The sequence below is a fragment of the Sebastes umbrosus genome, chromosome 17 (assembly GCF_015220745.1).
Source record: "Sebastes umbrosus isolate fSebUmb1 chromosome 17, fSebUmb1.pri, whole genome shotgun sequence".
Taxonomy (NCBI): domain Eukaryota; kingdom Metazoa; phylum Chordata; class Actinopteri; order Perciformes; family Sebastidae; genus Sebastes; species Sebastes umbrosus.
This window is the reverse complement of record NC_051285.1, coordinates 24,810,470-24,823,888: the sequence shown is the minus strand read 5'-3', so window position 1 is coordinate 24,823,888 and position 13,419 is coordinate 24,810,470. Positions and strand designations below refer to the sequence as shown.

Genomic DNA, 13,419 nt, shown 5'->3' with positions numbered 1-13,419 from the left:
ACTAAACTGAACCAACAAGGACAAAATCTGACCTAACAAACTGAAGACAAATGGAACATACTATATAATGGCTGAAGAGACCATTTTTGAAACAAAGGGAATAATAAAAAAAAACACCTTAACTACAAATAAAAGAAAACAGGACAATTACTTTATTAATATAAATATTCTAGCAATTAACTGAAACAAAAGCACCGACAACCTAATATACTCTAAAGAAATGAAGAAAATCTCTCAACTATAAATCCCACCCATGATGTGGCGGACATTTGGTACATTCCGATTGGCCACTTCTTGTATTTAAAGGCTCTGCTTTAGTGGATGCATCTTTTGCGCCTGCCTGACAAGATGTCCCGCCAGCAGCAATGGAACCATCAGCGCTGGTAACACAATGAAATAGAAATTAAAACGACAGACACAATTCAGTCAATACTCATTAAGTGCTGAGGTTCAATACAGCTGTGCCCACATGAAGAGTCAATGGGATTGTCTTTATCTTAAACATGAGTTAGGATAATTTGTCTTAGTTTTCCTGCACTAATGAATAGATTTCTCTCTAGCAACACAAAATGAAATCTAGTACGTACGTGTCTGTGTGTGTTGATGTGTGTACAAGCTGCAGAGTGCCAAACAAGCAGACAGGCAGAACCAATGGACAGATAAATTAACTCTCAGATTTACAGGCGGTGTTCATATTCTCTCCTCTTCAGAGTTTGGAGCGGTGATTTGTGGAGACGTGGAGGAGACGTGTGCTGATGTGCTCAGATATCACGATGGTGTACTGCTGATTGATGAGGACTCTAACCAGTGAGCTCTTCCTGCCGGCCCGTTTCCCGTTCAGGTCAGTACCAGACAGCAGACAGAGGTGATTGATGTCGGGCTTCTGACTGGCTGATCGACTAAAGCCAGACAGACTTCACTGGGTTTCCTAAAAGCAACTGTCCCACTTACCTGTTCTGATTGAGGATGAAGTTACAGGATGATAAATGTGATATGAGATTGTTAGTGGATTGTTGAAAGTAGTCTATAAATCGAGTGGAAGTTGATTCTGTGGCTTATTTATAACACTTAAAACCTCAGCAGGATACACCTGTAATGCCAGATAAAGGGAACTGGGATAAACAGCTTTTAGACGTCTTTCAGGTGCAGAGAATGAATCTATATGATCTGTGTGAATGCTTTACAGTAAATTTTCCCCGTCTGCAAACGTTAGTTTATAATCAAAATATGTACAAAAGATGTATTGCACTTTGCCAGAGTTACAGAGAATGTAATTGTGAGTCAAATTAGACTTAGTGAGTCCAGAGGGACCTCAGCAGCCTCCCAAATTATTCAGATTATTAGATTATTACCCATATTAGCGGCCTCGCTCTAGGGATGGCAATGCCGTTCGGGTGATCCAGAGTGAAATGTCTCAACAACTATTGGATGGATACAATTTGGTACAGGTATTGATCAACTCCTCTAATTAACAAATGTTATCATGCTAACACGCTAAACTAAGCTGTTGACAATGGTAAACATTGTAACTGACATCAACATCTTAGCGTTGTCATTGTGAACATGCTGATATTAGCATTTAGCTCCAAGTACTGTACAGCCTCAAAGCTGCTAGTATGGCTGTAGTCTTGTGTTTCCATCGGCTGTAGGGGTCGGGGAAAAAATCGGTATGTGTGGCAATATTGTATCAATACACGGACGTCAAGTATCGATCTTTTATTATATAAACTAACAATACTTAACAATCCGACGACCCACTGGCGGGCCCGGCCGCTATTCTGTCTTTCAGAGGTTGTAGCGGGCCCAGTCTTAACTTGAAAACTGCATTATTTGCAGTTGAAAAAAGGTAATAATATTGCAGTATATCTTATTGCAATACTCAGTATACCCCAAAATGTTCGCAATAAGACGGTATCGTGATAATATTGTATGGAGGGGCCTCTGATGATTCCCACCCCTACTCGACTATATCATGAATCTAGTCTAGCTACATTTAATATAGCTTCCAAAACATAATTCACTTGATTCAAGTACTAATATAATTTTTGAACGAGTAACTTTGTTTTGTAATTTAAATGTTTGTAATTCACAGATTGTGGTTTCTGTCCATCTAACTTATCTATCTAACCTCACACATTAGACATAATCTGTAACTGCCTTTCTACATGAGGACGGACAGCAGTGTGTGATAGGGATGTGTGTGTGAGACAGTGAGAATGAAGGGAGAGTGGTTTGGAGCTGCCGATCACATCTGTCATTCACTGCTCAGCTCAGTGCCTGTCATCATCTTCAGCCTAATCACTTTCCCCTGGCAGCTGATTGCTTTTTATTACATGCACCACACTAATAATCCAGGAGAGAGCCCCCCACCACACACACACACCACACATAGCATATCAAAGAAAGATGTCTGTTGACGTCTGACAGCTGTGTTCCACTCAGGATCACTCCACCATGTTGAGTTTCTGCCAGAGGAAACGGAGAGAAAGCGTTTGATTTCTCATGCAGCGTGGGGAGGAAGGGAGGGTGGAGAGGGACGGCAATGAGATTCATTAATTCCAGCGATTTGCCAGTCAAAGCTTCTTCTCTTTTTTCAACCAGACCGAACATAAACAAACACAATCATGTGCAAATGAGTCCAAATGAGATGTGACAGTTCTATTGGGCTTAATTTATTAGCAGTGATTATGCAGGCCTGCTTTCCACCGGCAGCCAGCAGAGACGACCGAGCGTAAATAAAAGAAATCAGCAGCTTTATGAAAAGTGGATATTATTAATAGTGATGGCTAAAGCTGCTGGCATGATGAGATTCATTTAAGCACTGATATGCTCAGCATCTATGAAAGGAATTGTATTTTTTTTTGCTTCTCGAGCACTCAATCCATACAAGAAATGAGCTATTCATGCTCTGCTCCAGGCACTATTGTCACAGCAGGGGTTAAAACGGACACTATGAATTTTTAATGTAATATTTTGAGTTTCTACATAATAGCACGCAGTGTGAAGTATAGCTTGATGGCAGGTTGGCAAAAACATTGTAATGTAACGATTGTTTGTGCTTGACTTGAATGACCTAAAGCCCATTATCTGAAAGCTTTACAACTCTACCCTCACAGCTTTTTTTTTTCCTAAAGTACACACTTAAACACTCGGTAGTTTTCAAAACAGAAGTGGTGTTCAAGTCACAATCCTGTTAAACTGAACCACAGCAATGTACAGTAGGGAGAAGTACAGACAGCTACTGTATATTACAAAGTATGAAACAGCTTATATTGCCTGCAGTCATGCAGTGGCAGTGAGGACTCTCTTCAACCAACTATACATAGGGGTTTGTCTGGTGTTACATGATACAGGACGGCATACTGAATGTACAGGGTATACTTGCATATAGTGTATATCATCATACATTAGGGGTGTAGCGGTAAAGAGTGTAGAGGCAAAGAGACGAAACTCCGGTGTATTTTTTTTTTACAACAGCCACTACCGACATTTTGGACTGAAAATGTTTATTGTATTTATAATATTTTTATTGTTCAACAAAGGCCATTTCGGTAGAGACATTAAATATGAAAAATAGAATGGAAATGAATTTGTATTACTTTTGTAAAGCACTTTGTAAGCGGACGTTCTACTGGCATCCGGTAGTCACTTTCAGTCCAAAAAGGCAGAAGCGTAGCTCTACTGCTGTGCGCTGATGTTGCACTGATACAACCAATTGTCTTTCACTTCTTGGCAATAAACGTTCTTTGGTAACAGTACACAAAGTCATTGTTTGGTTCATACCCGGTTTTAGGTTTCGATGTAAGTTTGGTACAGCGGAAAAATCCCCAAATGCATAAGGTTACAGTAATGCAAGCGTCGAAGACCCTCTAATCCCTCTAGCAACTTTGGTAAACTATTTTCATTATAAAAAATAAGGAACATTTCAAAGATTTCTGTATTACACTGTACAAACACTGAACAAACACATCAGGAACCTGCAGGCGGGTCCTCCAGCTCTGGCGTTTCATTTGCACTTGCCACAGTTTGACTGTCTCTCATGCCAATCAGCTTGTTGTGCTAACCTCAGCACATGTTGCTAATGGTGTACGGCTACAAGTTTCTGGGCAGAACATGCGCCTGTGAAATTTGGTTCTGCATTACGTGCATCAATCTTCATACCGTGTATTCTGTGTCCGGCTGCGTGCACCGGACCGTGACTCTCTCACTGTGGACAGCTGTTGAGAGGGATCACAATTTTCCAGCATTGCATTGTGTGATAGTTTATATTCATCTGACTGAAAATCAAGAGACCACCCTAGTAAGACTTGTGCATACAGTACATGTAACGCCTACTGTGTTATATAAAGCGATTTAATCTATATCCCACTCATGCAGACAGTTCTTCATGATTTCCGATCTTTGTCTTGGGGCTATGAACGCGTCTCCCTGTAATCTAATGATATGCATTTGGGTTTACTGTAAGTTTGAAGTGAAGACAGACAGGCAAAGAGAAAAGAGGGCGAGGTGCGAGGCATCGATTTCACACTGTGATTACACTGCGCTGACAGCTTGCCGTTAATCATCTCGGGTGGCGCGGAGGAGCTGATATAATACAGCATTATCATGGAGGGCTCCCACCTGTCACCTAGTAAACCAAATTCACTGACGTCCCTCTGATCGATAATCCGGGCGGCTGTGACTCTGCTAGCCACTGGGACTCGTTTAATCAACCTAGTGGCTGAAGCTGTCCATGCTGCTCTGCGGGGATCAAGCTGATTTCTCGAAGGACCACCCGCACAGGGGTCAAAGGTTACATGGCCTGCGGGGCTCTGCGGTGTAATGTGGACACACAGAATGGTGGCTGACTTCTAACAAAACAGGCTGTTGAACTTGTTTTGGAAATAATGCCAAAGAGAGCCTTTTCCTTTCATTTGCAGCGCTGTGCATAGATCAATAATCATATTACATTTAATCAGCACTTTACAGTTGAGTAATGGATGGCGATAAAGCACTAACCATCAACCGCAGAGTTAAAAATGTCTCTTCACATCATCATCATTTTGCAGTCATATAGTCATCTAAAATAATTGTCTCTTATCTGTGCAGATCTGTTTGACAATGTGTTTAATTTGCCAGATTAGCGTAATTTGCATTTTAGACGTGAAAACAAAAACAACAGACAGAACAATGGTTGAAGAGCTTTAATTAGGCGTGTGAAGATGCTCCATAATTGCTGTAACTTTGGTGTTACAGTAAACAGAGTGTTTGCGCTCCTGTGTGTGTGTGTGTGTGTGTGTGTGTATATATGTGCACATCTGTTCAGACTGCACACGTTCAGATAGATTTTGGGACAACTAGATGTTTAACAATCCTGGATTACACATTTCAGCAAATCTCTGAAGGAAAATATTTTATGAGGGTTTAAACAGAGGCCATTTTGTTACAATGTATTTTAAGATGATTTTCCCTTTAACTTCCTAAACAAAACTGTACAGTAAAATAACTTCAAATTGTTCATAGTCATTCTGAACAGGATTACATTGACACTTTCAGCAAATATAATATATGAAGGAAAACATTTATTTTTTTAATTTATGAGCGTTATTACAGTATCATTTGAGCTTACTTTCCCAGACAGTAATGCACTGTGAATCTACTCCATTGCGCTTCTCAGCAAATATGGAATAATTAACTTTGTTTAATCAAATTAGAACTTCTTTGCTGATGGTTTTATTTGGTATATCAAATGTGATAAATTATTGCTCTAACGTGAGTCTTTCTTAGTCCTTTTCAGCTGCCCCAAGTTCTGGTACCGTAACAGCATGAATAAATGTGCATCAAAATCTAGCTTGACTGGGTTTTCGCAAACAACGGCTCACTTGACCGCGGTGTTTTACAGTGCTGCTGGAGTTCTGTACTGCTCTGTCCTGTCGGTCGGTGTCCTCTTTTCAGGTCGCGACGTTATCCGTTGTAAATTTATTTTTCATTGCGTGAGAAAATGGATGTGTAAAGCATGTGAAAAGTGTCAATTGCGTGAGTCTCAGGTCAATGCGTGACAGTTGGCAGCCTTGATTACGCATCGGTGCATGTAGAGCTGAGAATTAGGGACATGGTATTTCGAGCACTGGTCAGAGAACGTTTTGCTCACCTTGGTCACCTGATAAAGACCTTAATTTAAAAGGGGAGCAATTTTACACTTAACGTTGAGTTAACTTATCACTAGGAGTACTGCTCAAAACGGTTGTGCAATGTCTGCTGTGGCTCTGGAGGGAGCTTTCCAAAGCTTAAAAAAACCATCAGGGTTATTCATTAGACCCTAGAGTTTGACCCATATTAGACCATTCTTTTTCAATCTGTCTGTTATGAGTCCCACAACTTAAAGGAAGTGCTATACTAAATTGCTGGAGTACCCCTTTAGTGTTATATTATTTTTATGTGGCCAATTAGATGCACATTTGAATTTCACATATAATGTGACATGCATTTCATATTACAGTACACTAGTAAAAAGTCAGGCATCACATATAAAACATCAATGTTGCCTTTTTTTTGGAATGTGGATTTATCTATTACATAAAAATACAGAAATTAAATTCATGATTTAACTCGTGCATTTTTGTAAGGGAAAGTTTCATGTGGATTTTCCTTTGATATGAGAGATAAAAATGTCCATCTAGATGTTTCTGGAACAGCTGTCGTTGTCCAACGCACCAGTGACTACAGTCCTCTAGAGCAAACCAGACAGATCTGTCCAGACCTCCCAGAGCGTGTGGTGGAAGCACTGCTTGTTACACAGTAGCTATCGAATCAGCTGAAGGCTTTTCGTTCTGTTTTTGTAGCCTGTCATTGTCATTGAATGATGAGCCTGTAGCCAAGGCCTTAAAACCCATTACATGTTCTGATTGTGTCAATCTAATGCACTAATTGAATGCTCTCCCTCAGCCACTTTTCATCAGTGAAGAGCCCATGCTGCTGAACTGATTTGGATATAATTTGCACAGCGAGAGCTTCAATCACAAGAGACAAACATTTTCCCTCTCATTAAAGAGCACATTAAAGATTATCTTCTCTAGTTGCCACAGTGACTCTATCTAATATGATTTGCTGGAAGTGTGCGGAGAACAATTTTCCTATGTGATCCAGCGAGACTTGTATTTTCTCTCGTCTCCTCTCTCGCCTCCTCTCTCGTCTGCAGTAAGTGAGTCTAAAGAGACCTCTTTGATCTTGTCTCATTGCTCTCAATACTCCAGACTGAATTTAAATCACAAGGCCGACTATTTTAAGAACAAAGCTGCTGTCGTGCTGAACAAGGGAAAAGAGGAGCTCACTTTTATTTCTCCCACTATCCTGTCAGAATAAAATTTGCTAGACGGTAGTGGAAGCAGCGCTTATTAGTGTGTGTCATTTGAATCCATCACACGTCCATATGAAAAATGAGCCTTGTGGGCATACGCTGTGACGGCGATAGTTACATGCAGTGAAATAAGCTGTTGTGATGAATTTTGTAGTGTGTTTGAGACTAATTGCAAAGATGCATCTGCATGTAGCGCTTTGACTTTAAACAACTTCAAGTGAATCATTTATGACCGACCCTTGACAGCAGTTTACTCTGTGAGTTTAAAATGTTTTCATGAGCCCTACACTTTGCAGAATTTTCTACAATCATTTAACTGAAGTTACATTTTGAAGATCAAAACATTGTAAAAACAGATCCAACATTTTTCTGTAATTGCGTTTTTGAAATATTCTTGTACTAGCATTTTTTGTTGTTGTTGTTGTTGCAGCCGCTCATATAAAGAGAAGATTAAAAATCCCAGACCTGCATGGGGGGATCTTTGATATCCTCATAGAGGAGTTATTTTGGCTTACGTCTGATACTACTGCTTGAACAGTTAATAGCGGGAGTCTCCATGCTGAGTCTCTGTTTTCTTTCTCCCTACCCTCTCTGCTGCCTTGTGGGTCTTAAACAGGGGGAAAGTTTCTTCCCTCCAAACACTTTGGTTTGCCCAGCTGTATCTATAACTACAGTTTATCAACATAAATATCCATATCAGAGAATGGAAGTTTATCTATATTTTTGTTTAAACTTCCTTTACACTGAAGTAGTAGGTCACTTTGTGTTTTTGTTTGCCTGTTTCTGTAACGGCCGTGCTGTGTCACTGAGCAGTCAGTATCAGTGTTGTATTCAGCTCTACAAGCATTACAAACCCATCTCTGTTTTGTGCCTGTATGGAAAGGCTTGCTCCTATTTTTCATGGCTGCCCTTTTCAAAAAAAGCCTGCAAACATGCCACGAGAAAGGTCAGTAGGATCTGAATAACATTAAAGATCTTCACAGCGTCTGTTCCGCTCGTCTCTCCCATCCAAAAAAGACATCCATCTACTCCTCTCCTCCACAGGTAACTGTTAAGGTAGAAAAACTGTCGGCAGACCAGTTCTGCTGTAAACTGCAATGGTTGTCTCTCCTGCCTGACTCTCGCCCTGACAGATTCTTGGCACCTCTATTGCTTTTATTTTGCTGACTGACATGAAATCTACTGGCAGAGGGTTCCTCACCGTAAACAAGGAGCAAGATGTGTCAAAGGTTGGAGCGATGGGGATTTAAGCTTGACAAGGGATCTAGGCTGAAAGCCACATAAAGCCGTACTCATAAAAGGGCATGGCTCCCTGTAGCAGGTGTCGAACAAGGAAGATGCATGTAATGGCTCTTAGCTGATGGACAGACACGGGGCTGCCAGGAGAGAATACGAGAGGCAGGGCGTCAGTATCCACTCTAACCATCTAGATCTTCTCACATGGGGGCAGTGTTGCACCACCTGCCACTTCCTTCCACCATTCCCATCATCTCCTTCTTCCTCCTTCCTCCTCCTCCTCCTCCTCCTCCTCCTCCTCCTCCTCTTGTTGATGTGTTCTTCATCTACTTTGTACTGCAGAGGCATGCAGCAAGCATACTCCATTCTAGTTCTCCTCATTTCCTCCTCTCATGTTGCCTTTGATAAAAGACGACCACAAAAAAAGACAACCAAACCACGCAGCAACCAATATTTTAAGCCTCGAGAGGAAAGTGACACACTGGGCTCTTCATACGTGGATAACCAAGTTATCCAGATTCATGATGGATCATGACCAAGACATTTTGGGGGGAACCCCATACATGGACTAATTTTCAGATACAAATGTCTCGCTTTCTTAAATTTATAATAAAAGAATATTGATGTAATTATGATTTTAGATGAGAACACGCAGACTGTTGAGAAATCATCACAACCTGTTGGTGTAAATATTACAATTTAATTTTCACAATGAAGAGTTACCTATACTTCTACAAAGATCAAAGATACATCAACATAAAGTTTCTAAACTAAATAAGAACCAATCCAAATTTAGTTTGAGATACTGTGAGCAAAGAGACGTCAACTCAACTTAAATATTCTGTGAAAAGTCCTACAGAACTCACTCTGCTGAAAATGGCGAACGAAAGTAAAGTAAAGCTGCTTTTAGAGATTTTAGTCAGGTTTCAATTTCATGGCTTATGATTATCACTGCACATCCATTGGGGAGAAACCTCACCAATCATGCACCCAGCAGCATCATTCGTAGTCTGACCACATTCACTGTGGTAACATCTAGTTGTTTAACAGTGGTGGAAGTCTGGAAACTGGAAACATTGTAGAGCACAATGTAGAAAATAATAACACCTGTAACGATGCACACAGTTTAATTTTGGTCCATGAATCCAGCCAGTCCAGCCCTAGTGCATGCTGGAAGGGTTCACAGCTATACCTCATGTAACTGCAGTCACATGATCAGCTCTCAGCCAGTCATATAAAAGTTGATAATGGTTCCAACTCCCTACTCATTTTGTTTATTTGAAAATAATTCAAGATAACTTCATCCAAGATTAACAAACCAATCCTCGAACTGCTTTCAAAGAACCAAACTAGCTGGATGAGAATTAACAGGATTATTTTGGCCTGATAACAACATGTTAGCCTGAATTAGAAAAGCATCCACTGATGCTGAATATGCCGACATTTATTGATTAAAGCCGCTCATAGCTTTGCTCCCATATTTCTGAAAATCTTTAAATGACCCTTTCATCGCTAAACAAATATCTGCCAAAAATTACAAAAACTCTATAAACCATCCAGAGTTTTATTCTTATCCAGGCAAGGACAATATAGTTCTCAAGATAACAAGGTGTCTTTCAGTTGGCAAACAATGCAGTATTGGTTACTTCTGCATAGGGATGCTGATTTTGAAAAAACATTTAACCGATAACCGACGCTCGTTAACCGATTATTAACAGTTAACCGACAAGATTAGTGTGTTGCATGCAGAGGTAGGCCAGCTGTAGTGTATGTATGCAAAACAGACAACTGAGTCCCCAGTTCACCCGTCCCAGGAGAGTTACTGTAGCACCCACGGTGCTGCGTGTAGTGTCACGGACACATGCAGCCACTTTCCCAGGAACTTTAGTTTAGTTTTGCAGGTTGTCAGCTGTGTGTCTGCCTGGCGTAACGATAGCGAGTGTTTGACAAACCGTGTGCATGTTTGTGCTGCTTTCACAGCTGAAGCATTGCTGGAGGCTTCCTGCTCGCCATAGTCACACACATACGGTCTGTCAGCGCGGCATAACTTTAGCGAGTGTCCGACAGGCCGTGTGTGTGTGGCGTTGGTGAGTGTGGGTTTGTTGATGGAGTTATAGCTGTGAACGCAGGTGTAGCAGTGTGTGTACAGCTTATTTGTTTGTGAATAAATGCTACAACTGCTCAGCTCAGGCGAGCCCAAGAGACCTGAGCCAACTTCCTGTAAGTGACAAGCCGCTCCTCTGAGTTTTGCTCAGCTTTTTAATTAATTATTAATATTTCTTTTAACCGTTTAACCAATAGCATTAATCGGTTAAAATTCTTAATGTCGGTTAATTGTTAATTATTAACATCCCTACTTCTGCAAACTAGTCAAGCTAAGTTTATCATGAATACATTGTAAATATGGAAAGCCCTGACTAAACAATACATTTTTTTTGTAAAAAACAAACAATTTTTGCCAGGCAGTACAGCAAACCCTAGGAGAAACAAACCTTTGTGTACTTCCTTTGACCTCTCTCCTCTCACTGTCTCCCCTGCCTTCATTCCTCACCTCCAGCCTTCATTGTGAGGTTACTTATCGCTGTGATCGAGGCCAGATTGTCTGAAATCCCCCCCATTTATAGCAGAAACACCCCACACAGTGTCCCCTTACACAAGTATGTTCCACAGGTGGGAGAAACCGAGTGCAATCTGGCTCTGTGCATCGCAGCGGGCTACTTTTCTCCCTCGTTCACAATACCCACTGATTTGTGAGCTGATGCTGCGCCGTTCCCTCGGCAGTCTGCGGCATCTCTCCTCTCCATTTCTTTCTCTGCTTACTCACCCCCAGCATGGCAGAAGTCATCCGAGGACAACCGCGGCGCGAGAAGACGGCAACACATCGCCGGTGGGCGGGGTGCTGTTTGTTTCATTAAACATGACCCCAGCGCGCTGCGGAAGAGGCAGTTCATACTGACAGCACGAACATTTATTTTGCCGGTGCTGGAGGGGAAAGAGACGCAAACAAATTGATTTTGAAGAAGCTTTAACAGCTGTGCATCTGGATCCTAATGAGAAATGGGATGTTTGCTAAATAAGCTCAGCGGGAAATATCTCTTACTAAATGTCTCATGTAAGTCCAATGTAGCCTGTGATGAATTTCCTCTCAATCACATGGTCATAATTTACATTTAACTCATGAAATGTTTCTACAAAGGAACACAGTTCTAGCATTTTCTTAGATTCATGACTATGTGATACTCCAGGGAGACAGCATGGGGTTGTTGAATATAAATTCAGGCTGTGCCAAGCAAGCACTGCAGTTAACTTATGTCTGTCTGGACTGGAATGCAATGTGACCTTTAACCTCTCACAAAGACATTCCTGAGGAAGAAAAGTCATTACAGAGCAGGATATTGGAGCAGACTACTTCCAGTGGGCTCAGATGAAACTGATTACACCTAAACCACATTTTATATATATTCTCATTTGGACAAACATTTGCCAAGCTGTATTGTTTCCACCTGCTGATCGAAAGAGTCTTCCTCTCCGTTCTTTCTTTCAATCCCTCCTGGCTCGGGCTGCTGGATCACCAGGATGGATGGAGGGATTTAAAGATAGACCGACTCAAGGAAAGCCGAGATCAGGGAACTGGGGCTAAAATGAAGGCTTGGTTTAAAGGCTGTATATCCCCACTGACAGAAAAGAAGTGCGAAACGGATAACCATAGCCTCCTGCTCTTTTTTCCTCTTCCTCTCATCTCCGTCTTCCTGCCACCAGCTCTTAATTCTTCTCTTCAGGAACCCCAACATTCCTGTGGTGGAAAGTCACTGCTGGATCCTATTTCCTACCAGTCTCTGCTGAGAGCACGCTGAGACACATGGAGATTGTTACCTATTCAAAAGGCCGTGTAATCCAACCAGTTTCCTTTAGGACTTCACTTTTTTTCCTCCCTGGCTGTAAAACACGGTTTATTTGAATCAAGGTCCAGGTCGCTCAGAATGGAGGCCTGAGAGTTGGTCTCATGGTGTGTGCTGGACCATAATGATGGATAGCTGAACGCCCAAGTTCTCCTCAAGGTCAGGATCACATTCCATTAGAGTTGAGGGGGCGGTGCAGTGGTTGATGACCTGTTGAAGTGTCTCTGAGGAACACATATGATTTAAGCCTGTCCATGATCTGACTGGATAAGAGGATAGGTTAAGTATCTTACATGTACTGTGGCCTGTGCACATACTGTACAGATGAGGCAAGATGCAAAAATAGTTTAGATAAGGGGATAACGGCGCACATTTTCAAACGGTCTCTCCTGGAAGGCATTCATAGTGTTGCATTGGGTTGTTCCATAGAAATGAAATAGGAGTAGAAGGGTTATTAAGTTGTTATGGTGACAACAGAACCCATGTCAGTGGAGCCGTAAAGTGTGTGGTCGCAGCTCGCCGGGAAGAGAAAGTTGTGTCTAGAAGGTAACCCGCGAGTTGGGAAACTCGACATTGATCTCGAATAGTTAAGGTTGGTATACGTGGGTCAGGGAATCTTGTGAGAGTTTTTGCAGATTTCAAATCAGATTACTCAATTTCCGGGCTACCTTCTCGACACGACCAGAGAGAACAGACGCAGCTACCAGAGACAACTCCAAAGCCTGGCGTGTGTTGCATTGGGAGATCTGAAAATGATTCTATCATTCAGAAGTTGTTAAGGCTTGTAGAGGAATATAATTTAGTTTCTGGCCCCAGCAATGGACCAGAACGTGGAGGCAGCAAAGAAAATGCATTTGTCTATGCTTCAATCATGTGTACACATATGACATGTACAGCAATTTAGTTGCATTAATTTGCAGACATACATATGAATGTGATTTCACAGTA

At 41.5% G+C, this 13,419-nt stretch overlaps 1 long non-coding RNA gene across 1 annotated transcript in view; it reads left to right on the top strand.

Annotated features, from left to right (window-relative positions):
- Window positions 1-714: 714 nt before the first annotated feature.
- Window positions 715-13,419, top strand: part of LOC119475295 — a 100,976-nt gene continuing 88,271 nt past the window's right edge. The window contains exon 1 of the long non-coding RNA XR_005203756.1: window positions 715-841. This is a non-coding gene — a long non-coding RNA (uncharacterized LOC119475295). The remainder of the gene's footprint in view (window positions 842-13,419) is intronic.